The following is a 9,071-nucleotide window of genomic DNA, read 5'->3' as shown; positions in this document are numbered from 1 at the left end:
GTTATAAATTTCAACCTTTCAATTTTTGCAAGCTGAAGTTCATGTTCTATAAGTGTCAAAACCAGTATGAATTTTGTTTATCAAAAATGTTTTACATGTGTCAGAAATTTGGGGGGCATAATGACTGAAATCATAAATTCTGACATGAATTTATGAAAATTTATAACATATATGTAGTTATGTGAAAATAGGACAAACCTAGCTAATGTGAAATTCATTTTGTAAATTGGATTAGGCAATAATACAGTTCTTAATGAGACTTTCGGGGAATTAGAAAAGAAATGCTATGTTAAATTGACCTTTTTAAAAAGTAATGATTTAAGATTTCAAATTGAGATGACAGGAAATGTCAGAATTAAATCACATAGATTCATGTAAAGGGGTTATCTAGAATGGGAGCTGTTTTAGCATAAAAATTAGAGTAAAAATCATACCATCCATTTAGAAAAATCAGAACCTCACAAACCTTTACCAAAGTACTCCAAAAACAAGTTTGGCATTTTTTTCTTAGAGGATAGGGAAATTCTATTCTTTTGTCAGTTTCCATTTCCACTCATCTCTGTTCTACCTGGGCTGAGTGAATATGCCAAAATCCCATGTGAAAAGCTGTTCTCATTTTGGCTTGGCTGGGAACCAGAGATAGAGAACATCTCCAGGGATTTCCAAGTGAGCGTTGTGGGTATGAAATGTTTGGAGTATTTTGATCAGGTTTTGGGCAAGAATGTTAATTATGTTTTTTCAAATGCTCTTAAATCTGTAAAACCTTCAGGCCAAGTTTGCCATGACTCTGACTAAAGGGTGATGTGTTACACGGCACATGAGGCTGAGTCAGCTGTGGCTGCACTTTCTCAGAAGCCTGTGGCTTCTCGATGCCTCCATCCATGAGCCAGGAATGAAGGGGGGGGGGGGGTGCACTGAATCTATTACCTATATCCCAGACTGAATCTATTATAACTTCAACCAGGCTCTGTCATTTTGTACCTTAGGATACTTAAAGGCAAATCAGCAGGGACCCCCAGGAATTCTCAGTCACTTCTTAATACAGGGACCCCATTTTCTAGGCCTGGGTGAGCTCAGGAATCAGTCTCATCCCAGACCCCCATCTCTAGGCACAAACCAGCTGCCTTTTCCAGTCCTCCTTCAAGGAAGGTCATGAAAATAGCAGCCTGAAACGTTCTGGGCAGTTCCTCCTGGAGTGGACAGCATGCACCTTAATGTCTAAGGCAAAACCCACAAAGACTCCCATTCCTGTGCTAATTTTAGGATCATTTTCTGCCTGCATACTTCTAGCCAATTGTGACACACTTCCCCAAAACTGCCTGCTCACAGTATAGAATTTAAACCCTTAGACTGAAGACGCACTTCCCACTTGGATTCCCCATCTCTGCAGCCTGAGGTTCTGTTCATCCCACTTTTGTTCATTTCCACTACATTTTCAAGTTTATATGGGTGGAGATTTTTCACACTGTGGATATGTGGGTTCTTAAGGGAAGAGTCTGTCATGATGTGCTTGCATTGCTAGAAATAATGATTTAATAAGCTTAAAACCAATTTTCAATTGTTTATTATAAGTTGGTTAGGAATTGAATTAAGAAAATGATTGCAGATGGTGGGCAAAAGAGAACAGAGACAGGAGAGAAATGAATCAGAGAAACCCAAAATCTGTTGCAAAGTGTGAAGGCCTGAAGCCTGTCTTTTCCAAACCCCTCCCCCAGGGCAATTTGGCTCAGAGGTCACTGAGCACTGAGGGAGTAGGCTTGCCACGGGTGGGGATGCCCTCTCAGAGAGAGTTAGTGCATTTAGGGAGTTAGTGAGGGAATGCTGAACTGGTTGGAGACAGGGCAGGTGCCTAAACATTGTTAAGAGAGAAAAAGTCTCTGAAGAAGATAAGGAGAAAAATACCTCCTTTCTTCTGTTATCTTGGTATTGGCAGCAGCACCAGTTCATCTGCGTACAAAGCTTCTGGGAGGGAGGGGAAGGTTAATCATCATTCCTAAAATTTGTGTGCGTGGTCTGATTGGGGTCTGCTTTGACATCCTGTTCCTGGCCTGGGTTACCTGTTCCATGCTCTGTTTGTGTTAAATACTCTAAATAACTTACAGTAATAAAAGTAAGAGGTAAATCAGTCTAATTCATGTAGTTAGAGAAATCCTTTGGTTAGAAAATGCAAGCCCAGCAAGAGCCATGATGTAAGGGTTTAGCCTTCCTGGATACATTGATGACTAAAAACAGTGATGTGTGTAATAAAAACAGAGCTAGCCTGGAGCTAGGGGTTTCCACTGCTCCTCATGCTTGGAGGTGGACAGCCTCCTGGCTAGCTTTAAAAGATTCCTTCTTGTCTCTTTGAATCTTCATTTTCCCTCATCCTCTCTTCTCCTCCAGTCACTGGGAAAGAACTCAGTGCAGTTTGGGGCTGGTCCCCAACAGTACTCACAGATGTACCGTGGAATGAGTTTTAATATCTCCTTTTTCATTTATGATTGAGCTTATTTGGATCTTTTCTCTTCTATACCTTGTTAATCTTTTCTTCTGTGACTTTTGGTTTGCTCTTCCTTTTCTAGTTCCTTGATACATGTCATTAGATTAATTTGTGATCTTTCTGTCTTTTTGATGTAGGCATTTAAGGTTATGAATTTTCTCCTAAGGACTTCTTTGGCTGAATCCCATAGATATTATTGCTTTTGTCCTCTTTGTCATTCAGGTCAAGAAATCTTTTTATTTCTATCTTAATTTCATCATTGATCCAATAACTGTTCAGCAACATCAGTTTGTTCAATTTGCATGACTTTTTGTAGAATTAAATGTTTCTCTTGGTGCTGATTTCCACTTTGATCTGAGAAGATACTTGGTATGATTTCAATTTTTATGAAATTGAAATGTTTTGTGACTTAAAGTATGATCAATCTTGGAGAATGTTCCATGTGCTGATGAGGAGAATGTATACTCAGTGGTTTGGGGGTAAAATGTTCTCTAAATGCCTGTTAGGACCATTTTTTCCAGAGCACATTTCAGTCCAATGTATCTTTATTTAATTTCTGATTGAATGATCTGTCCAGTTATGTAAGGTGAGTATTGAAGATGCCAGCAAGTCTGATGCTGCTGTTTATCTCATTGGTTAGATCTAGCAGAGTTTGTGTTATGAATCTGTGTGCTCCTATGTTAGGTGCATATAAATTTAGGATTCTCTGTCTTCTTGTTGAATTTCTGTCTTTACCATCACATAATGACTCTGTTTGTCTTTACTATTGTTGGTTTAAAGTCAATTTTATGTGATATGAGAATGGCTATATCTCCTTTCTTTTAGTTTCTAATTGCATGGTATTTTTTCTAACCCTTCCCTTTGAATCTGTATGAATCCTTGTGGATTTCCTGGAGATAGCAGATACTTTGCTTGTATTGCTTTTTACCCTGTCAGACATCTTAAGCCTCTTGAGTGGGGAATTCAAACCACTCACATCAATTGATAGGGCTGATATGTGGGATGCTGTTCTGTCAGTCCTATTGGGTATATCTTGTTGCTTTTTCCCCCCTCTTGTATTATTATTTTATATGAACTCTGAGCTTTAGCTTTTGGGTAGTTTTACACTGGTGGATTGCCATTATGCTGATCCATGTATAATGCAATTCTGAGTATTTCCTGTAGGGCAGGTCTCATCTTGACAATTTCCCTCAAGGTTCACTTATCGGGAAAAGTCTTTATTTCTTCTTCATTTATGAAACTTTGCAGGATACAAAATTCTATGCTGGCAGTTGTTCTGTTTGAGAAGACTGAATATGGGTCTCCTATTGCTTCTAGCTTATAAGGTCTCCATTGAGAAGTCTTCCATTAGCCTAATAGGTTTTCCTTTGTAAATTACTTGATGTTTTCATCTTACACCTTGCAGGAGTTCCTTCCTGGGTTGACTTTGGCCAATCTGAGGACTATGTGTCTTGGTGATTGCCTCCTTGCGATAAATCTCCTGGGTGTTTGTTTAGCTTCTTGTACCTGTATGTCTACATCTCTGATTATGTAAAAGAGCCAAATATAAGAATTACAGGTATTTATGAGGGTAAAGAAGGAAAAAACACAAGGACTAGAAGACATATTTGAGGAAATAATTGAAGAAAACTTCCCTGGCTGGTTTTCTAACCCTTGTTTTATTTCTTCTTCACCCTCAAGGATGCTAGTGATTCTTATATTTGGATGTTTTACATAATCCCATATTTCTTATAGGATTTTTCATTCCTCTTAATTCTCTGTTTATTATTTTTGACTGACTAAGTTATTCAAAAAAGTTATCTTCCAGCTCTGAGATTCTTTCTTCTGCCTGATTTAGTCTATTCTTAAAACTTTCTACTGTGTTTTGTGTTTCTTTAAATTAATTTTTCATTTCCAGAAATTGTGTTTGGTCTTTGATTATATGTCAATCTCTTTAGTGAATTTTTTATTCATTTCCCGAATTGGTTTTCTGTTTTTTGTTTGTTTGTTTTGTTTTGTTTTTTGAGCTGGTTTTCCATTTTTGCTTGCATTTCATAGAGCTTCTTTACAATCCATATTTGGAATTCTTTATTATCATTTCAATATTTTCATTTTGGTTGGTATCCATGGATAGACAGCTAATATTCCCTTTATGGGTGTCCTTTTGCTCTCATTTTTCTCTTTTTTTTTTTTTTTTTTTTTTTTGTAGAGACAGAGTTTCACTTTATTGCCCTCGGTAGAGTGCCGTGGCATCACACAGCTCACGCAACCTCCAACTCCTGGGCTTAGGTGATTCTCTTGCCTCAGCCTCCCAAGTAGCTGGGACTACAGGCGCCCGCCACAACGCCCAGCTATTTTTTTGTTGCAGTTTGGCCGGGGCTGGGTTTGAACCCGCCACCCTCGGCATATGGGGCTGGCGCCCTGCTCACTGAGCCACAGGTGCCGCCCTTGCTCTCATTTTTCATACTTCTGGAGTTCTTTTGCTGATTCCTTCTCATTGGAGCAGCCATTGCTTCTTACTTTGGGATTTTCTTTTATTTAGATGGGACTTCTCCCACTCAGATAGGTGTGTCTATAGCATATGTTGGGTAAGAACATTTGACTGTATTTTGGGGTGCTTTGACAGTGATCTAAGTTCTTTATAGATTCTTTGGTTATATATGTCCTTAGTGGGGTGGTTTTCTCAGTTGTTTGTAGGCTATAGTAGTGTTAAGCTATATGTGTAGGCAGATTCCCTGTCTCTCTCTGATGAGAGGATGGAGGTATTTAAAATTCTTTCTCTTTTCCTAACCCTGTGGTCTTTTTAACAGTGCGAATTATACTGACATGCTCAGCTTAATCTCTGAAGGAGTAGATGGTACTTGAGGGTGAGAATAATCCTCACCTTGTATGAATGAGTCAGTAAATGCTATAAAAGGCTGTACAAATTGGCCTTTTTGTCTTAAGTGGTGCTTTCCAAAAGGAACAAGGCATAGTGTTGTTTGGGGGGAACTAAGACTGGATCTAGCCCTTGCAGAAGCATTCAAATGCCCCACCGCAGTAAGTGGGACTCTGGAACTTCCAGGGGAGTCCTTTTTCTCTGCCACAATAAAGATGCATAGAGAAGTGAGGCTGAGTGGGATGGGTTGGGTGGGCTTGTCCTCAGGTTCCACAAAAGCTGTTAAGATAACTATTTTGGCAGTACTCAAAGATCTGCTCCCAGTCTGTGGGGAAAGCCACCAGGGAGGGGAGGCAGTGCCCCTCTCTAACCAACTAGAAAGTTTGCTTGTGGCTACAGGGCCATATGAGAGTCTCAATCTGGCTCTCAACAGTGAGTTTCATTCCTTTCTTCCCTCCTCTGCTTTGCAGTCTTTCTCTGGCATCCACTAGCAGGCAGGAGCCCATACTAGCTGAGCTTCCCATAATTGTGCTGCAGGCTTGGAGCACCCCTGCCTAGGATTCCAGCCTGGGATGACAGCATGATCCTCCCATGGGGGGTGTTGTGCTTTGTGAGCACATCACAGCTGGGACCCACAGCTGTGGGTCTCAGTTCTGCCTTTGAGGGATCCCATACCTCCTGAGATTAGTGCACAAATATCACCACCATACCTCCTGCAGCAGGCTTCAGTCCTGGGCATAGGGGATCTGGCCTATAAGCCTGTCTCTGGGTTCCCAGAGATCAATTCCTGATCCTGCCAGGGCGAACCATACTGACCCCAAATTGCCTATGGAGTACTCAAGCAGGTTTGATGTCCCTGTGCTTCGGGGTGTGCCCTGCTGTGATGGAGCCAGAGGGCAAGCAGCACCAAGAGGGCCATTTGGCAGGGAACTCACAGTCTGACTGTCCCTCTGTATCCACTGCAGAACTTTAAGAGGAAAGGTTTGAGCCCCAATGTCTGGGTAAGCCTCAGTATGGTGGCTCAGTTGTATCTCATGGTAGCCATGTGTGGAGAAAGGGAAGGGAATGAAAAGAGTCTGGGAAAGCTAGCACTCTGGTCTTCTCTGTCTCTCCCTCTCTGGGAGGCGGGTCACCCAGATTCCCGGGGACCCACTGGACCCCTGCAGCTCTTGCAATCTGAGCTGGAGTTGGGAAATGTTTGTGTTGCAATGAACAAGACGAAAACTGAGGGTGAACTCCCGGGGGGCGGGGACAAAGGTGCATGGTAGGTAGAGAAACAATATGGCATCTGTTATCTTGGCCTCAAGTATGTAGTGTTGGGAAGTACCCCAGGAATGCTAAGAGCCTGGTGTTTTGTTCACAAGAAGCTCCCAGTTTACTGGCGGCAGCAGCTTTTGGGCCTATAAAAGTAGAAAGTCACTCCAACAACTCAAGAGCCTGATGACTGTCGGAGTTGTGAATGTGGGAGAAACAACCAGGTCGACCTACACTTTCCACTGAACTCTATGCCTCTCAGGGGTTGATCACTGCTGATAACTGTTCCTCCTTGTTCCACTCCACAGCGTCTTCCTCTGGAGGCTCTTGTAGGTTCTTGACACTCTCCCTTCAGAATTACACCCACCCTATGTTTGTTTGTATTTTCTCCTTCATCTAAAACTTCCTTCTTCCTGAGATTCTCTGGCAGCTGGTATCTTTGGTCAGCCATCTTCTCAGTCTCCAATTCCTCTATTCTTGAAGACCCCAGAGTCTCTTAAGATTCTTGGGCTTGCCAGGAATTTACCTCCTTTCTTACCTGTAAGGCCACGAATCCCCAGTGAGGTACCTGGCTAGTTTTTTCAAGAAGGCTTTCTAAGCATTGGAAAAATCAACCTTATAAAGTCAATCTTGTCTCCTCATATCTGATTCTACGCACATCATTCTCAAATATGACATGCCAGTCAAACCTTAATAATATAGCCAATTTTTCCCAATTATGTTCTGTTAAAAGAAGAACAGATTCTTATTGAACTTATGCAAATAACTATATTACCATGAAAAAAAAATACTCAATAATAGTTTCCAGATTCTGGATGGGTCAGGTCAGCAAGAAAAGATAAATGTTTAATTTTTGTTTACAAAGGTATAATCTAGTTGATTGTTGTACGTTGTAGCTACTCAAGGGAAAAAAGAAAGGATTGCCTTAAAAATCAAAAAAATAGAACATTAAAGATCCAGCAATGTTCCAAACAAAAGGTCATAAAAATTATAATCATTCTGCATCAGTTCATTCAGTCCTATGTAATTAATTCTTATTCTGTTTGATCCTGAGCCAGCAGTTTATGAATCTATCAGCTTCTCCACTAGAGTTTGGAAATCCTTAATCAGTGGTATAATCTCAAATTTGTTTAAGCTGGACAACCAGAAACCTGTATACAGAGAATCATGCTTTCCATGGGTCTCTGACATAACTCCTTTTATGGAAGATGAAGCATTTTACCTTGGAGAGATTATCTTGATTGCAAGAGCTGTCTGGAAAGCCCCAGAATAAAAGAATATCTGTGAATGACAAATAATTTAAATAGCCATCATTAAAGACATGAGGAAAATTTATCAGAAAAATAATGTCATTGGCAAGGAAATTTGGTTGTTTCTGTAGCATACAATGTTATAAGATAAAAAGAAGAATTATAATGGATAACATTATATCAGGATATATCAGCATATCAGGATATATAACTTGTATCCTTGCAAATATAACCCAGAGAAATTTAAGTACCTCTTCTCATTTAAAAATGTATTTCATGCAATTCAATCTATAAAATAAATCTAGTTTTTTTCACATCTGTCTTTTTACAAGGTAAAAGAACAAACACACTGATATTTTTGAGAGGTCTTTTGGGAATCCTCAAAATAATTTTGAGATCAAGATTTTATTTAGGGGTCGGTACCCATAGCTCAATGGTTAGGGTGCCAGCCACATAGACTGGGGCTGGAGAGTTTGATCCCAGCCCAGGCCTGCTAAAATACCAATGACAACTACAAGAACAACAAAAAACAATAGCGGGCATTGTGGTGGGCACCTGTAGTCCCACCTACTTGGGAGGCTGAGGCAAGAAAATCACTTAAGCCCAAGAGTTTGAGGATGCTATGAGCTGTGAGGCCATAGCATTCTACTGAGCATGACATAGTCAGACTCTGTCTCAAAAAATACATTTTTTTTTTTATTTAGGATTTGATTTAGGAAGGCAAAATATCACAAGTTGTCAAAAATGTTAAAAGGTTGAGCACTGGATTAAATAGGATCACAGATAACTATGAAAACATACTTGATTACCTATACAACCAAAGTGACAATTTGGAGATTTTAAAATTAACTGTAGGAGGTAAGGTGCTTGTTAATAAAATAAAATGATGACAGAAAAGTTAGTTAGCTCTTTAAGGTTGAAAAGACTCAGTTCTCTTAAATGATAGAGGTTCTAATAAAACAACATCAAGCACAGGGAATTATTCCATTTAGATAAAGGATATTTATCTTCTAGGTGGAATACACAAAAGATAAAGAAAACCTCTAACCTTTTATTGAGAACAGACCAATAATTTAAGAAACTGTGATTTTAAAAGGGAGAAAACTAAACACCTGTTTTGCATTGATACTATGTATTTTATATTGATATTAAAGTTCATTTTGAAATGTCATAAATCCATGCAATCTTATCAACTTGACCAAGAAGAATCATTCTTTCTTTCTCTTTAGAG

The sequence above is a fragment of the Nycticebus coucang genome, chromosome 4 (genome assembly GCF_027406575.1).
Source record: "Nycticebus coucang isolate mNycCou1 chromosome 4, mNycCou1.pri, whole genome shotgun sequence".
Lineage (NCBI taxonomy): Eukaryota > Metazoa > Chordata > Mammalia > Primates > Lorisidae > Nycticebus > Nycticebus coucang.
This window is presented reverse-complemented; position numbering follows the sequence as displayed.